General features: G+C 36.1%; 2 long non-coding RNA genes across 2 annotated transcripts in view; one reads left to right on the forward strand and one right to left on the reverse strand.

The window, feature by feature from the left end:
• Nucleotides 1-6,055: 6,055 nt before the first annotated feature.
• Nucleotides 6,056-19,128, reverse strand: part of LOC121028458 (uncharacterized) — a 207,809-nt gene continuing 194,736 nt past the window's right edge. Inside the window, exons 9-10 of the long non-coding RNA XR_005789237.1 lie at nt 9,636-9,703; nt 6,056-6,148 (exon numbers count right to left, since the gene is read on the reverse strand). This is a non-coding gene — a long non-coding RNA (uncharacterized LOC121028458). The remainder of the gene's footprint in view (nt 6,149-9,635; nt 9,704-19,128) is intronic.
• The window catches only part of LOC121028459 (uncharacterized), a 78,583-nt gene continuing 65,641 nt past the window's right edge, over nt 6,187-19,128 (forward strand). The window contains exon 1 of the long non-coding RNA XR_005789238.1: nt 6,187-6,544. This is a non-coding gene — a long non-coding RNA (uncharacterized LOC121028459). The remainder of the gene's footprint in view (nt 6,545-19,128) is intronic.

The following is a 19,128-nucleotide window of genomic DNA, read 5'->3' on the forward strand; positions in this document are numbered from 1 at the left end:
ATTTTGAGAGAGAGAGAGAGAGAGAGAAAGAGAGAGAGAGAGAGAAAGTGAGCAGGAGAGGGGCAGAGAGAGAGGTAAAGAGAAAATCCCAAGCAGGCTCCACAGTGTCAGTGCAGAGCTCAGTGCAGGGCTCGATTCCAAGAACCATGAGATCATGACCTGAGCTGACACCAAGAGTTGGACACTTAACCGACTGAGCCACCCAGCTGCCCCCACAGATAATCCTATCTTTATTAATGCTCCTTAAAAAAAATTTTCCTAAAACTATTTTGTTCTTTTCAATGAATCAAATAACCTCAATTGGCAAAATATACATCAATTCCCTTCCAGGCCACAAGAAATGCACCTGTCCCAGGTCTTACCTAGCTTGAGTATAGCAAAGGGGATGGAGATACAAACCAGCAGCTGCAGTATCTTGTGACCAATTCAGCAACAGAGGTAATATTTAGGAAAAGAAGTGGCACAAAGGAAGGAATGTTTGGTCCTATAAACACTTTACTTCTTGGATTTCAGAGATGTGGAATCTTTATAACTCTATAATTTTATGCATCACGAAAAGCACAGTAAAAATCCCAAATACTTCATTACAATTAAATTTTACAAACATAATAACTACAATGAAGATACATCTTGACGTGATTGATATAGTGCTTATTTTTTCCTGATGTCCCAGTGTAATTATTAATAGTACTCCTTTCACTTTCAAAAGTTAAACAGAATCTTAGGATCTGTGATTTGGTAGGGATCTTTGAGATCACCTAGCCTCATACCTTTATTTTGTAGATGAAAGATACTGTAGATCAGAGAGATTCAGTGTTTTACGCAGATAATGTCCACCTTAGAGCCAGAACCTTGGTTCTCAGACTTCCCAGCCCAGTGACTTTGATACACAGTTGCCATGCCCAGAATAAGTATTTTAACCTTCTGCCTGGTGAAGCCTTGTTGCAATTTCTCTATCTGGGTCTGGAAACCATGGGCTTGAAGTTGCATTTGAATAGTAAATATACTTTTTGCAATGACAGAAGTGAACAGCACCAAGGGAGGAGCTGATGGCTATTGGAAGGAACAGACACATGACCACTGGCCTCAGGATCTGGCTGAGGTCTAAGCCTGCTTTTGCCTTCTATCTGTTGGAAAGGACAATTTCTTCTCTCCGCCTTCCCACCTCTATTCTTACTTACCCTATACAGGCTATGTAGGCTAAATACATAATTGTCTTTAATAAACAACCCCTTTAACATTTTGATGCTTGTTAGTTTATTTAACAAATGTCACTGCATGGCACATTTACCATAGCATCACATTCTTTAAAGAAATACATTTCTAATAAGATAAAAACAGAGAGGGAGGCAAACCATAAGAGACTCTTAAATACAGAGATCAAACTGAGGGTTATTGGAGGGATGTTGGGTAGGGGGATGGGCTAAATGGGTGATGGGCATAAAGGAGGGCACTTGTTGGGATGAGCCCTGGGTATTGTATGTAAATTATGAGTCACAAAATTCTACTCCCGAGACCATGTTATTACACTATATGTCAACTAACTTGGATTTAAATTTTTAAAAAAGAAAAAGAAAAACCCATTTCTGAGGTAATGTTTCAGAGACTTTATTTCAGTAAAGTTTTTACTGAAATTTCAGTTAGTTAACATACAGTGTAATATTAGTTTCAGGTGTAGAATTTAGTGATTCATCACTTACATAGAACACCCAGGGCTCATCCCAAGTGCCCTCCTATAAGATCTTAATTACTATAGATTTATACTAGATCTTGATATCAGGTGGGATAAGGTTCCTACACTTTGTTCTTTATAATTCTACAACTCTTGGCCCTTTGCTTTTCCATCTGAATTATAGGATCTTGTCAAATTTCATGAAAAACTTGATTTTTCATGGAATTTTACTGAATATGCACACTGGAGAAGAATTGACATGGTGAAAATATTAAGCCCATTCATAAGAATAGTGCATTTTTGTTCCCAACTATGATTTATAATACTCCCTATGAATACATTGCACATTTACTATTAGATTTATTCCTACGTGATTTATGAATTTGGTGCTATTGTGAATGAATTATATTATTCCTATTATATTTCTTTTGGGAAATTATTGATATATTGTAAGAGTTTATTTCTACATGCCAGTTTTTCAACCACTTTTTTGAACTCTCTCACTAGTTCTACTAGTTGTTAGTTTGATATTTTGGTAACTATGCCAATAATATATAAGAACACTATTGATTTTTACATGTCCTTTTATGAATTTAGCAATAACTCTTATTAGTACAACCAGTTTGTATTATTTTTAATTATTTTCTGTGTTTTAAAAAAATTTTTAATGTTTATTTTTGAGAGAGAGAGACAGACAGACAGAAAGAGTGTGAGTGGGGGAGAGAGAGGGAGACACAGAATTCAAAGCACGTTCCAAGCTGTTAGCACAGAGCCCAACGCGGGGCTCAAACTCATGTACTTTGAGATCATGACCTGACCCGAAGTTGGCGTGTAACTGACTGAGCCACCCAGGCACCCCAATTTTCCTTGTTTTTTTTGAGGTGAATGTATACCTCATTTATTTTTAATCCTTTTTCTTAAAAAAAAGTTCATATAATACTATGAAATAAACCTAGCATTTTAAACTGCATTGAACTGGTTTTGAGATAATTATCTATATCTCAAAACATGTATATGTAAAATTTTCCATTCACTTCTAAATATTTCCTGTTCCCAATATTCCCACTGTCATTTAACATAAGAATGTGTCATTTAACAGGATAATTCATTTGTGATCTTTGATTATTGGTGTCAAATTACATTAGACTATGTCATAGAATATGATTTATTGCCAATTACTTGAACTATGATAACACTTCCTTTGTGATTTACTACATTATCAATTTAATTATTATTCCATGTACACATGTATTTTTTGGGTATATAATTCTGTACATATTTATTAAGTTGAGTTTCCTAAGTTTGCTGTTCAAAACCATATTCTTACTAATATTTAGTCTGCTTCAACCAGCATTACTTGAAATCTACTAATATTACGGAAGTATCCATTTCTTCTTGCAATTGTACCTATTTAGCTTTAAGTATTTCAATACTTTAGTTCTTAGTTACAAATAAGTTCATTATTGCTAGCATTTCCTAAGTGAATTTTCTCCTTTATTGTTATACATGATATATCTTGCCTTAAATTAATATTTTGCCTTAAATTCTATTCCATTTTATATTAATATTGTTGTAGTAGTTTTCCTATGGTTAGCATTCACAAAATACAGCTTTCCCCATCATTTTATCATACCTCTTGCTAGCAACTTATAGCTATATTTAAAAAGAATCCATTCTGTAATCTGTCTTTTAATAGGTGAGTTTGAGCCATTCACAGTATTTTAATTAACTAATATTTTGAATTAACTTATTACCATGCTATTTTAAGTTTGTATTTTATATTTTCTATCTCTTTGTTCTCTATATTTCATTGGGGAGGGACAGAGAAAGAGAGGGAGACACAGAATTCCAAGCAGGCTCCAGGCTCTGAGCTATCAGCACACAGCCTGACACAGAGTTTGAGATCATGACCTGAGCTGAAGTCAGATGCTTACCAACTGAGCCACCCCGGTGCCCCTCTATACTGCATTCTTAATGAATTCCTTAAGTTATTCCTCCAGTTCACTGTTTTTCCCTTCTACTCTAATGTAGAAATTATTTTTCAAATTTTAATAACCATGGTTTTTATTTAAATGTATAGAATTTCTTCCCTCTCATGCCCAGAATTTTTTAAATGTATTTTTAAATAATTCCTCACCATTTAAAAAAAACAGAAATATTCTTCCATTTATCAATTTGAGAATCATAAACATAAATATTCAAGGTCTTTATTGGAAAATTTCATAAAATAAATTTAGCTTGGAATGAATATGCCAATTCTTGATTTGGTTAGCTGTATTTGGTATTTGATTTCTTTATGTGCTTTAGAATTTTTGTTTATAAGCTCACGGTCACTTTCTTTTTCTGAGTTTATTTCTCCCTGTCTTGATCTTAATTTGTAGTTGTTTTCACCTGGCTTCTTGATCCTCACATGCAGCTGATCTTATCATCAGATTTGGAGGCTTCTGTGCTGTGGGAGTAACATAAACATTGCAGATTCTGTCAACTGCAAAGTCAGTTGGTTGTTTTGTGCTGTTCTTAGCAGGAAGGCTATGTCTTTATTCTTCTTAGACCTGGAGCTTGTTCAACCTGCATTCTAGGTTTTAGTCTGTTTTCTCAAGAGAAAGGGAGCTCCACTCCAATTGTTGGGTTCAAATTGTGAACATGCTTTGAGTCACATTATCAAATGTTGTTTGTATTTATCTGAGTATTGTATGTGTCATGTCCTAGGAAATGGCAGGAGTGGGGCTTGGTGGGAGAAAAATTCAGTCCTGCGTATTAGCCAAAAAGAGTATTAAAGGGAGAGGAAAAATATGTGTACTGGCTGTCTCTGTTTTAATGATGTGTATTTAGGATTATCTCATAGCATAGTTTAGCCCTAAGAATGGCTTTGTTTAGAAGGCTTGATTTGTCAATAGCAACAGACCTTGGTTGAGTATGTTGTCTTTTATTCTCTTCGATAAGTGCTAAGAAATTAATCAAAAAGAATTTATAATTTTATGTTTGTACTGGAATTAAAATTTAAAAAACTTAATGAAATTTCAAAATTAAAGAATTTAGAATTAGATCAGAGATACTGTGTGAAATTGAATTTTCAAAAATATTTATGATCTATCTGTAAATCATACTACCACATATCCTTTTATGGAATTCAAAATATGTTTGAAAATTATTATGTTAAAGAGAAGGAAGTGATTTGTTATTACAGGTTCCGAGACATTTGCTAAAATGTTTGTTTCATTGTAATCCAAGAATTCCCTAGGGCTTGAAAGGTCTATGTTCAAATGACTAATGGAATCAAACCTCCTTTGTTATGGAATGCTGGTACGTGCATTTGAAGTAGTTGATATTATTTTTCTCAAAGTCTCCACGCTTGTAGCAGAGACACTGAGAGCGGTCTGTAGAAGAGATCATAATCTCTTTGAGAGGCCTGAGAGAGACAACCTGGATTTCTAAGTTTTTTTTCTTTTCCACCTGCATTTTAATGATAGCCTTTTCTACCTTAAGATGATCTCAGATACTTAAATATACTTAAATACTTAGTATGGGAGAGATACAACATCTCAAAAGATTTTAGGACTGGTTAGTGTTTGCTATGATCTCACTGAAGTATGATGCTACCAAAATATATAATAGTCCTATTGTATTCTCATTAAATAACTAGACAAAGAAATAAAAACTTATTTTAGTGCTAAAAACCACATTAGCCAATGACTAATTTAGACTACTTGTCATGTTTCAATTTCAAAAGGCATGACCAAAACACAGCAATAACAAAGTACATTGCAACCACTCCTCTGGTTATTTGTGTCGCACTCCTGAACCACATCATGGTGTATAGCTGACCTAATAAGCTATCAAGTCCTGACAAATGTAAAATCCCTCTCATCTTATTCGGGGAAAATGCCTACTATATATTTACTTTTCATTATAGGAAAATACATCTTTATGTATTACCTCATCAAAAACATGCTTTAATATAACCTAGAAAATTGAGTATGGTTCCTCAGATACCAAAACAATTCTTGTATGGGAAAATATTGAATTAAATTGGGATTTTACTAGCATATTGAGTAAACACTTCATCTTTCATATGTTAACGCTACCTGGAGACCTTGAGAGGTTGTGCCTTCCAATTTATAAATTAGAATTCTGCTGTAGTTGTGACTAAGTATAGAGTTTTTGTTTTAAATATTCCTACTCAGGACTTTGAAAGTATTCTGCCTACCACAAGAACAGTTTTTACATGTTTAGGTGAGTCAAAACACAAAAGGTTAGACAGTCATTTCTCTGTTATCATGAGAAAAAGTTGGTAACTCCATAGCTATTTCTTACATTATTGCTAACCATAGCTGATTGTAATTATTTCCTGAAACTAACAGGTGTTATAGTTAGATGTAGTAGAAGATTAGAAGAGTACCATACTGTGAAAGAATAATCTTGATGACATTGGGAAGGACTTCACAGAGGAGTTGGCTCATGGGCAGGTCCTTAAAGCTAGAATAGAATTTTGATAGGAGGTGAGAAAGTAAGAAGTGTTACCCAAGAGGGTTGAACTAATTTAACTCAATAAATACTTAGAAAAAACTATAATAAATAGAGTTAACTACTAATCAGCACTGCTATGTGCTAGGCACTACCCTAAATATTTAACGCAAATGATCTAACTCAATCTATTTTAAAACCCGAGGTGGACCCTATTAATATTTTCATTGTATAGATGAGGCTCTGAGGCACAGAGAGATCACTCAGTTAGTAAGTGGTAGAATCAGGATTCAATCCAGAGCAGCTGACTCCAGAACCTACACGGCTAAACACAAGGATACTGGAGTTGACTGCCTGGCTTCAAATTCTGACTCCATCTAGAGCACTTAGGTTACTGCCTGCCACCGGGTAAGTGCCTAATATAAGTTATATATTTTAATTATGTTTATTGTTATTACTAATAAACTGCTATGTCATTGCTACTTCTCTGTGGCTATGTGTAAGTTATTCAATGTACTGCAGATGATACAAATATGAGAAATTGGAGGTCTCAGTCCTCAATGAACTTGCAATTTTTGTAGGAGCAATAGATATATACCCCAGAGGTATAATAGGCTTAGTATGGGAGAGATTAATTCCAACTGGAAAAGATTAAGGAAGGCCCCAGAGGTGGTTTTTTGAGCAGAACATAGGATGGATAAGCTTGCAGTTGAAGAGATAAGAGGGAAGGCATTACAGGGTGAAAAGACAGTATGCACAAAGGCAGAACGTTTTAAAAACGTTCAGAATGTTTTTGGAGAATAGCTTGGTTTGTGTTTAGTTTGCATAGAGGGAGGGAAGGCAGTGAGGGGGAAAAAAAAAAGGCAGGAAAGCAGCCTGAAGTTTAGATTTCATGGAGACTTGAAGAGGTCTTTAAACAAGTCAGTGATAGATCAAAGGCATTTCTGGAAGATTATTTTGGGAGCAAGGCATAAAGAGGAGGGCAGGAGGGCAGAGGTATTACTATAGGCATGAAAACCAATTCAGGCTTGTTGCCATAGTTCATTTTGCCTTCATAATTCTACCAGCACACTCTATCACTGATTTCTGTGTGTGTCGCCGGGCAAGTCCCTTACAATTGTGATCCTCTGTTTCCTCATCTATAAAGTAAATATATGATCACCAGCTTCTAGAAGTCATGGACTCTCTGTGCTTGACTTTGTGCTTAAAACTATCACAAATAATTTTGGTTCATGACGGTGGTTGGCAGATATGAATATCTTTCCTTAGCAAATTCTTATTTTTAATATTTCCATTCATTTGGCACATAGATACTATATTTTGATCATTACTTTTACCTTACTTGCATTTCTTCTCAACTAGTGGTAAATTGAAAGACCACATTTTATACTTTTATATCTAAACAAAAATTGGTATATCACATAGGCTCAAAAAATATTTACTTATTTAATTCATTAATGGCAGTATGAAGTTCTATACTTTGATTATGGTACTCTTCCAGTGAGTTGAAAAATTTGCCAGATTCAGCTTTTAGACAAATTTGATATATAAAATTAAAATGATGATTTGTTTTCCTAATCCCTGCTATGTAAACTAGAAAATTCATATTAATTTTTATTGTGGTGTTTTTATATCTTATCTCCAAAACCAGAATATATACCACAAGAGTGGAAGAGGATTTTTTTTCCTAAAAATAAATATACAAATCCATACAGTATGGGACAGTTACACAAAGATTATTTTTAAGATTGTGAAAAATATAAAGTTAAATGGCTTCTACTTGGCAGCTTTTGTTGTGACTTTCACATATATTTTCAATTGCTCCTTGGACTACAGTAAAATATATCTCCCTTGATATTTGAAGCCTAAATGTCCCCTAGATACCTTAAGATGCTACAGCAAACAAAGTCCTGTTGGTCTGAGAAGCCACTAGAAGTAATCCTCAAAACTAATTATGGCTCTCCTGCTGAGAGTTTCTTTTAAAGAGCCACTTTCCAATTTCTATCAAACATTTGCAGTTCTAGTACAAATACATTTTTTTTCCAGAATTCACTTGCATTTCAACTTCAAGATAGTGTTTGCCTTTCATTGTGAAATAGAGAAAGGTTATGAAGAAATTTCTAAGGAATTAAAAAATTAACTCTTAAAATCCCATTTTAATTTTGCAAAAACCTGATGGATCCAGTTCTAACAATCAAGGAGTCACACAACTATCTTATGGGTTTGAGATGGTCTCATTGCCAATTTCAGCTTTGAGTTAAAAAAAAAAATCAGTTTCTTAAAAATAAGCTCTCTGAATTGATTTTATTGCTACTCCAAACTTTAGTGGAAAATTACCAAACTTCCTTTATTTCTTTGGCCCCATTAATTAGTTTATTCCCCACAAAAAAAAAAAAAAAAAAAAAAAAAAAACACACCAGCAATGAATTCCCTGTACTGTTCTCTGACCAACACAGAGGAGGTAAGATTGCCTGTGGATGATCACTCTCCCCAGTCAGCAGTTGCATGGAGACTTTCTACATTGACGGTGTCTCCCTGGCTGACATAATTTTTGTTTTAGAAAAGGAAATGGATTGGATATAGTCCAATTTGTCTCTAAACTCCGTATCTTAACATTTATTCAAAGAAAAGAAACAGATCAACAATAAGTCTAATTGGGTCATTTTCACCAATTAAAAATTATTATTTGAAGATTATTTATTTGATACTTAGGTAAATACCATATATGAAAGAAATAGTTATATGAATACAAAAATTGAATTTGTATTAGATTATCAGATGCTAAGGTTTATTGGCACTCTTTTAACTAAATAATTGATGGGGCGCCTGGGTGGCGCAGTCGGTTAAGCGTCCGACTTCAGCCAGGTCACGATCTCGCTGTCCGGGAGTTCGAGCCCCGCATCAGGCTCTGGGCTGATGGCTCAGAGCCTGGAGCCTGTTTCCGATTCTGTGTCTCCCTCTCTCTCTGCCCCTCCCCCGTTCATGCTCTGTCTCTCTCTGTCCCAAAAATAAATAAACGTTGAAAAAAAAAATTTAACTAAATAATTGATGCAAAGCATCTCTTATAGTCTCTATTATATTAACAACCTGAATGAAAAGAAGGCTACTATTTAGAATTTACTAACATACCTAATAAAATGTATAAAGCTACTTTCATTAACTAAGTTTATATAATGCATTTTTCTTATGACAATCATACCTCTTATGATATTCAAGGATATATCTATTTAGTAAATTTTAAATGAATGATTCACTTTTTTTCTTGGTTCATTGTCATTTGACTGAACCCCATAATTATATCCAATAAGAAGTAAGTTAAAAATGAAGTTTCTGTCAACTATTTTCCACTAGCAAACATAGTGACTCACCTTCCAAATAAAAGCATATCAACATGAAAGTTTCCCAAGGGTATATTCTAGGTCATAATCTTTATGTTAATGAATTCCTTACTGAATAGTAAATCGTAAGAATATATTACCTTATTCCTATAATACATTACCTGTCAGCAGGTAATTACCCTTCAAAACCTCAACAGAGAGGAAGATTGCCCTGTGACACCAGTGACCCCTACAGGTAAAGTTAAAGAAAAGAAGTACAGTGTAAGTGGATGAAAGATACCCACTGCATATTAGAATATGGCTAGCTAATGCCAAAGTATAACATGTATCAGTAACTCCAATGAGACTTGTTATTATTGCCTCATTGACATTGGAAATTTTGTTACAGATAGAAAAAATCAAGCATATATTTTGGTATTTTTGGCTAATTTTGAACACATTTACCTTATGCATATTACCTAGAGTTTCTAGAAGACTGTGTCCAGATACGGCCTTTAAAAGGTGTTTGAAGTTATTTGATTAAGGAGCTAGAAGAGATCACAAATGGCCATCTGTTTTACAGTCTGCCTGATAATTAGCTTCAGTAACCAGCTAACTGGGTGCTTAAGATGTACGAAGTATTGCACATGCAGTCTCAGGAGCTCCCACTGAGATAAGTAACATTATAGAAAGAGGGAGCTGAGTGGCAATAAGTGGCAAAGTTGAGGAGCATGCCCCCAACCCCCTAATTCTGGGCATTATACTACAGGGTGAAGGTAATGTTTAGGAAAGGTCACAAAACAGATACGAATAGTTCAGATCTCAATTTAATGGCATGTATTTAATGACTACTCGTTTGTTTAATATGTATGGAGTGCCTATTTGACATATCATTATGGGCTGGGTCCTGAAGAGATATGAAAAAGAGCCAACAATTATCATGGGGAATTTTTTAAAAGAATAATGTATCACATTAATGGTTTAAACAAATGCAGTTTTAATACTCTGATGGTAATAAAGAGAGTAGCCACCAATTCAACCATTTCATATATATAATTGAGTCATTATTTGTAGTACTTATATAAACATTAAAATTCCCCAGCAACCTATGAGAGGTATGAATAATTTTTATAGCTAAACATTTTTCATAATGTCTTATATTGTTTTTTGGGAGGGATAGTTATATATTTTTAAATTTGTGCTTTGGAAGTCAGTATTGAGTTTGTCTTTGTCTTTTATATTCCCAATTAACCCATGTCAAGTGTGAGGCACACACAGGACAATGATGATTTTTGTTACCCTTTGAATATAGTGATGGAAGTATAATATGGTCGAATATTGTCTTTAGAAGAGCTTCCAATTAGCTATAAAACTCCTAAAATCAATGTTGTCACTCAAATACATAACAAAAAGCAAACATAAAAGCAAAACATCCCATACCTTGGTATTTCTTTGGTTTCCTCCATATAATAGTAAGTAGACTGCCAAAACCAAACTTATTAAAAATGTACCAAGATTTCATGGGGAAACCAAGTATTAAATGCCAATTCATTTTTTTCCATAAATATTTAATGAACACCTAATACGTGCCAGGCAATGAGGTAGAAACTGAGTGTACTGTGGTTAACAAAACAGACATATTCTCTGCATTCACAGAGCTTAACTGTCTAGAGGGGGACCTAGCAATAACAGGTAAACAAACAATGAAGGGTGTTTAGTGCTCATAAGAAAATAAACAGAGCAGAAGGTGACATGAAGGAGAATGACATGGGGCAATCTAATGGATAGAGTTAAGCAAGGCAAGCATCCATGAAGAAATGTTCCAAATATGAGCTGAGGCGTGAATAAGTAGGAGGAACAGCCATGGAAAAGCAGAGGAACAGTGTGAGTGGAGGGTCCGGGGAAGGAAAGAACCAGCTCTTGATGAGAAATTAACCCCAAGCGAGTTAGGGTGGAGAGTAACAAGCAGCAGCACAAAGGAAACGAGTTCAGACCAGGATGCATCTCATGAACCACGAGGAGGAGCTTGGGTCTCATTTAATGCGTAATGCGTTTCAGGTAGGGACTAACAGAATCTTCTCTTGCTGCCGTGTAGTGATAAATCACAGATGGAGATGATTGGAATGGGGAGTCAAGAAAGGAGGAGGGGCGCCTGGGTGGCTCAGTGGGTTGAACATCCGACTCTTGATTTAGGCTCAGGTCATGATTTCATGGTTCGTGAGTTCGAGCCCGGCATTGGGCTCTGCACTGACAGTGTGCAGCTTGCTAGGATTCTCTCTCTCTTTCTCTCTCTCCCCATCTCCTCCTCTCACATGCACGCTCTCTCCATCTCAAAAATAAATAAACATTTAAAAAAAAAGAAAGGAAATTTCAGTGAATAAAAGCTAATCTTACCATTAGAACAAAGTCAATTATTGCCTCACATTCCTGTAAATTGACCAGTACTAGGGATATTGTCTTAAAAATATCAAGTTGCCATATTAATACGAGAATAAAAAATGCTTGTAGATTGCATTGAATTCAATATTGGTTATACCAGGTAAACACATGCATTGTATTGTGATATTAATAAAGGGTTCAAATGTTGAGTCTGTGCTCTACAATTAAATAAAATTATATCCCTTTTAATTTAAAAAAAGCAGAAAAACAATTACCAGTCTTCAAAAAGACTAGTGGAAAATATCTTTCATAAGGTAAATTCAGGGTGATTTTTTTTTTCCCTCTCTGTAATAAGCAGAGGCCAAGTTTAAATAGTAACAGGTCAGTCTGTACATAATGCCAAACAACCAGCCAAGTCAGTGAGGAAAAGTTAGTCAAGCCATTTATATGGACATGGGAGAATTCAAAAGGGTGGGTTTTCTGCATTTAACACTTTATAAGAAGTGACTGACCTCACATAACGATAATTACTTTGTTCATTTATATGTAAAATGGAAAGAATAATGCTAACATAATGGGATTTAGGGAGAGCTGTAGGAAAAGTGTCCCGCCCAGAGCCTGGCACATAGTTGGCATTTGGTTTATACCAGAGTTGGGGTCTGTCTGAAGAGAACTGGAATCATAGATAGATTGAGAGGTTTATAGAAACTTTGCTGATTTGTTAGCAGTTTTGCAAAAGATTAATTTTAGCAGTTGGCAAAAGAGAATAATTAAACTTATTTTATAAAATTCATCAGGCAAAGCAGAAACTAGGAAACTCTGTTTTTCAAACATTCTAACATTTTTAAAATCTGTTGAAGGGAGAAGAATGTAGTAATTAGATTGAAGGTAAGAGACTCCGTGAAATTCAACCTAACTTTAAGTACTCTTAACAATTTTGTTCCTCACTGGGATGTACTTCCCACTGTCTTACATGTAAATAAATCATCCAAAACATATTTGTTCTAGGGAAAAAACAATTGAGAATTGTATATGTTAAACTGTGTCTTTCAGGGGCGCCTCGATAGCTCAGTCAGTTAAGTGACCGATTCTTGATTTTGGCTCAAGTCATTATCTCATGGTTGGTGGCATTGAGCCTCAAGTTGAGCTCCGAGCTGACAGTGCAGAGCCTGCTGAGGATTCTCTCCCTGCCTCTCTCTGTCCCTCCTCCACTCAAGCGTGTGTGTGTGTGTGTGTGTGTGTGTTGTCTCAAAATAAACTTTAATAAATACGTACATACACATGGAAATCAATCAATCATGTCCTTCAGAACCATATATTGAAGTTCTAACCTTCTAGTACATCAGAATGTGACCTTATTTAGAAGTGTCTTTGCAGAGGTAATTAGTTAAGATGAGGTCATACTGGGGTGGAATGGCCCTTAATACAATATGACTGGCGTCCTTATGAGAAGAGGAGAATACAGAGGCAGTGACACTCAGGTAAAAGATGGCGATGGGACAGCAGAGGCAGAGAGTGGAGTGATGTGTCTACATGCCAAGGAGCACCAAAGACTGCAGGCAAACAGCCAGCTGCTAGAAAAGGCAAGGAAGACTCTCCCCTACAGATTTCAGAGGAAGGATGGCCCTGCCTGTACCTTCGTTTCAGACTTTTAGCCTCCAGAACCAGGAGACAATAAATTTTGGCTAATTTAAACCACCAGGTTTGTAGTACTGTGTTTCAACTGCCCTAGGAAGCTAATACAACAGTATAGCCACACAGAAGCCCAGCTGACTGGAGTTTTCACTCTAATTTTTATCCCATCAACAAGAGAAGCTAAAGACCACATAGAATGAGAGGGTTCCAACAGTACTGCATTCTTAACCTTAATTTTGGTCTGGCCAACAGCATGCCTTATCAAAAACAAAACAAAACCAAACAAGAAGGCAAACAAACAACCCCCCCCCCCGCATATTAATTATATCTTCTCTTCTGAGTCATTTATGCCTCATTTAAGTGACAGACAAATGTTTATCACTGACAGACCTCCAGAGCCTCTACAGCGGTAGAGAAATAGGATCTATTCCATTGACTTCATGCATCTTTAACAAGGGTGCCATTGTGGTTGAACACCTGAAATCTCTTTTATTGGTGATGATGTACGTGACTAAAAGAACGCAATCTGATTTTTTTTTTCAGACCCAGGTACACGAAATCGAGCTTACTGTGCTGCAAGTTAGGAAAACCTTGTTTTTAAGGCTGTAAACTGCATATAACTTTGTGAATGTATTCATACACATGATATTAAAATAGCTTATGTGTGCCTAAAATCCTAGACTATAAAAATAGCACCCAGCTAAAAACTGGATTTTTTTTTTTTTTTTAGTTGTTCCTCTCCCTTTCTGTGACCATTATAGTTTTCTGTGTCCTGTCTTTCCTGCACGGTATTATTTGCCATCAGTCTTAATTCATTTTCACAAACAAATTAAGGCAGAGAGCCAGATGAGGTATGCAACTCTCCTCTCTATCATTCACTTCCTTATGCCTCTGTCAGAATCAATAAATAGTCATTCAAAGGAGGGGGCCTAAGCAACTCATTAATCCTCTAGCTCACTGCTTCCAAAATATGGGTGGCTTGTTAGGTGCCCTCTGCAATCCACAGAGCAAAGTGTAGCTCTTGAGCACTGTCAAAGACCCAGCAGTACAGGTGTAGAGCATGAGAAGAGGGACTTACTAGTAATAATTACACTGGTGTATGTGCGCTCAGTGATGCATCGACTCACAGCCTTTTCCAACTAATGTTTTTCTCTTCATACAGGATATAGGTTGTCTTTGTTTTCAGAGACTCTTCCAAACCTGATGTCTCCTCATTGTTTAATTCTGTCCTTGAACATAAACAACACCCTGGAAATTTCCAATTTTATACAACACTTTTCAACGCACATAAAAAGAATGTTCTTTAAACTTAAAGAGTGAATAGTGATTGCTGACTTGTTTAGAGTGAATACTGAAGGAGGTGGTATGTAGAAACTCCTTCAGCAATTCATGTGAGGAATGTGGACATCGCCACCATAGAAATTCACATTTAACACTGGGGGTTACAGGCAAATGCAGACCCTGAATGGATCTCTATGCTTAGGTTTCTCACTCTCCATGACCTTAAAGTTAGAAGTGTGATATCTTGGGCTCACTCTTTGAAATCTTTTGTTGTCTCCAGTTTGGGAGACTTTATTGTTATTCCTCATGAATTTTCTAACTCTAAGAGAAGTGATGTGAAAAATAACATCAGCCTGAACTCAGTAACCTACTTTATTTTATTTTATTTTTTTAGTTTGACTTGACTAAAAGCCATTATAGCTGCTGTTTATTATTTCAAAACACCATTAATACTTACTATGTGATTCATTTCCATGTAAATTTTTCTTGTAAAGAGCTTTGATTTAAAGCAATGTATGCATTAGGAAGAACACATCATATAATTATTTACTCAAAAAACAAGAGAGAGGAGGGTTGAAGAGAGCATATCCCATGAGATTTAAGACTGACAGATTAGCAGTAGAAAACCTTTTGTCTGGAAAGTAAGAAAATGATCCCAAGAACTAAGCACAATATACCTCTTATCTTGTCAAAACCAAAGAAGATGCTTTACATGTGCAAAATGTCCAATTGTCTATTCTCATACACAACCCACCCGGAAATACAACTGCCTAGGAAAATAACCAAACTGCAAGCAAAATCTGTAATCATAAACACTATTATAGATACAAAATAAAACTATGAGATATTTTAGAAGTAGGATTTTGCTGCTTCATACTTTCAAATATTTATTGTAGTGTATTAACTTCTTGATCAAGTACAACAGGGTGATAGTTTATCAGTTAGAGAATATGGAGCATCAAAACTTAAGGATAATAAAAATAAGAGCTACCACCTGCTAAGGACTCATAATATCCCCAGCATAATGCTAAACTCTTTATTTAAAATGTTCCCTCTAGGGGCGCCTGGGTGGCTCAGTCGGTTGAGCGTCCAGCTTCGGCTCAGGTCATGATCTCGTGGTCTGTGAGTTCGAGCCCTGCGTCGGGCTCTGTGCTGCCAGCTCAGAGCCTGGATCCTGCTTCGGATTCTGTGTCTCCCCTCTCTCTCTGCCCCTCCCCCATTCATGCTCTGTCTCTCTCTGTCTCAGAAATAAATAAAATAAACATTAAAAAAATAAAATAATAAAATAAAATGTTCCCTCTAATCACCACAACGAACCTATGAAGTTCACAGTATTATTTTCATTTAAAAGATGAAGTATCTGAGAATCATCAAAGTTAACTAATTTGCCCAACACGACGTAACTGAAAATTGGCAGAATTGGAGGTTACATGCAGGTTTGTCTATCCTAACGTAAGTATACTGTCCACTATGCCCAAGCAGCTGTGCTAACCAGATATTAGAGGTGATAAGTCTAACTAATTCACTGGATTTCCCAAACTCAAAATTATTCCCCTCCCTTCTAATCTCTCTCTCTTTCTTCTTTCCTCTCTCCCTCCCTCCCTGTTCTCTCTCTCTCTCTCCCTCTCTTTACTTCCATTCTATTCAAAAATAATAATCTGAAAGGATATATAATGTAACACATATATAACAGGACTACTACAACTCCCCCAAAGATCATATGTTCACAAGCTTATGTGATATATAAGATTAAGTGTTATAACAGAACTCCTTTTGAAACACAATATTAACAAACAGTTCCAACACCTTATCCATTAATTTAGTGTTCACTCATTCAATACAGTATATTGAGCTGCTTCTATGTTCTAGGGATTGTGAGAAGTCCTGGGAATGGGAAGATGAATATATTGCAGGCCTTTCCTTCATAACAGGTATTGTATTACAGACAATACCCACAGAGTAATGTGTAAAGTTGATGGGAATAGAGAGCCTAGATAACTGTGTTCAAAAGAGTTGAAAAGGTTCCACAGAGAGAGCATTTCAGTGGGTCATAAAGAATAACGAAACATTTTCTAGGAGAGAGAAGAGAAAGGTATCAGTATTCCCGTAAAAGGATGAGAAGGAGGCTTGACCAGCTCTGGAACTAAAGCATGTGGTTATTTCAGGGAAGTGGGAAGATATAAGGTAACACACAAAACTGGAAGGTTTGTGGATAAGATGCTAACTAATTTGAATGTGTAGTAAGCTTTGTGTCATTTCTAAAAATATAATTTGGAACAATCTCCCATTTACAAAAAAGCACAAGTAAAGAACAATAGCAACAACAAAACATTTTTTTTTTCCGAACTACCTGAGAGAACATTGCTGACGTGAGTTCTTTACTCTGCGTCTCCTACAAATAAAAACACTTTCCCGGGGCTCCTGGGTGGCCCCACTGGTTAAGCGACCAATTCTTGATTTTGGCTCAGGTCATGATCTCATGGTTCATGGGATGGAGCCTCATGTCAGGCTCTGTGCTGACAGTATGGATCCTGCTTGGGATTCTCTCTCTCTCCCTGTTTCTGCCTCTCCCCAACTCGTGCTCGCTATGTCTTCCTGAAAAAAAATTAAATGCATACATATATATTTTCCAACATAACCATAATACAATCTCAAAATTAAACAATCAACACTGATACAGGACTGTAATGTAGTTTTCAGACTCCATTCAACTTTTCTCATGGTCTTGGTAGTGCTGTTTACAGCAACACATGCAGTTCAGAACCACATGTTGCATCCAGTTTTCCTGGTCCTCTTCAGTCAGAAACGGTTCTTCAGTCTTTCCTTGACTTTGACACTGTAATAGGCTAGCTTTCTGTCATGATTTGATTCAAGTGATGAATCTTCAGCAGGCATATCACAGAAGAGGGGGCCACACTTTTCTCATTGCCTCCTATCAGGTGGTACAAAATTTTAATTTGTCCCTTTAATGATGATCACTTCAATCACTTAATTAAGATGGCGTGTGTCAGACTTCCTCACTGTGAAATTCCTTTTCTAGTTTTGTAAATCATATTTGCATGAAGAGGTATTTGAAACTATGTACATATCCCATTCCTCACTAAAGGTTTTATATTTAATCCATTGGGTTATATAATCAGTTACTTTCATTATATTTTTTGATGTTCAAATGGTTCCAGAGTTGGCCAACTGAGCTCCTTTAAGCTGATCCCTGTATCCTTTTGGCATCTTTCATCATTCTTTTGATTTCTGTCACAACAACTGGTTCTAAAATCATCTTGTTCTTTCCTTAGCTCTTGAATCAGCTATTTCCCCAAGGATCCCCAGTTCCCTATAATGAATGAAGAGTGATATTTGCAAGTCAAGATTTGGTTTCTAGATGTACTCAATGCTGTTGAGTAGGGCACAGTTATTCTCTTGGGGCCTCTCATTGGACAGAGTTAGGGAATATGCATATATGCATATATGTATGTGCATATATGTATATGTGTGTATACATGTACATATAAATTGGCAGATTTCATCTTCCAAGATGGCCATGACAAGGTCTCCTAAACCATATGAACTACGTAATTATTTTACAATATAAAGTTAATGCTTCTCCCATGTGAAAATGAGACCTATGCCTGTCTCCTACCTTGAATTGGAGTTCAGTGCACTGAATTGTGTCCCCTCAAATTCATATGTTCCGCTAGCCCCTCTGTGTTATGGTATTTGTAATGGGGCCTTTGGGAGTTAGTTAGGTTACAATGAGGTCATGAAGGTAAGGCACTCATCATGCAGTTAGTTCCCTTATATGAAGATACTCCAGATAGCTTGCTCTCTATCTCTCTCTGCCATGTAATAACATAGAGAGAAGGCAGCTATCTTACCAGAACCCAACCATGCTGGCATCCTGATCTGATCTTCCAGCTTCTAAATCTGTCAGAAAATAAACTAAACTTTGGTTTTTTAAGCCATCTAGTATTTGGTATTTTGCTATAGCATCCTAAGCTAATACTTGTGACTATGACAGAAATGAGACTAAGGGACTTTCAATATAGGTCTTAAAAGATTATACAGCTTCTTTCTGGTCCTTTTGGAACCCAGGAATCATCCTTTTAAAAAGCAGAGATCCACAAAGAAAGGACAGGTGTACACGTTCCAGCAATAGCCTCAGTAGAGACCCCAGCTAAGAGCCAGCATGGAACTCTAGACATTGGAGTGAGTCTTTGGATGATTTTATCCCCCAGCTGCCAAGTAAGGCCCATATTTCAAGTCTTCCCATCTGAATCCCCAGAGATAAACTCTCTGAATGTGCTTTTCTCAAGGTCCTGAGGCACAGAAACCATGAGAAATAACAAAATGATCATTGTGTTTCAAACCACTGCATTTTGGGAT

Source organism: Herpailurus yagouaroundi, unplaced genomic scaffold (assembly GCF_014898765.1).
Source record: "Herpailurus yagouaroundi ecotype Mexico unplaced genomic scaffold, PumYag 100, whole genome shotgun sequence".
Lineage (NCBI taxonomy): Eukaryota > Metazoa > Chordata > Mammalia > Carnivora > Felidae > Herpailurus > Herpailurus yagouaroundi.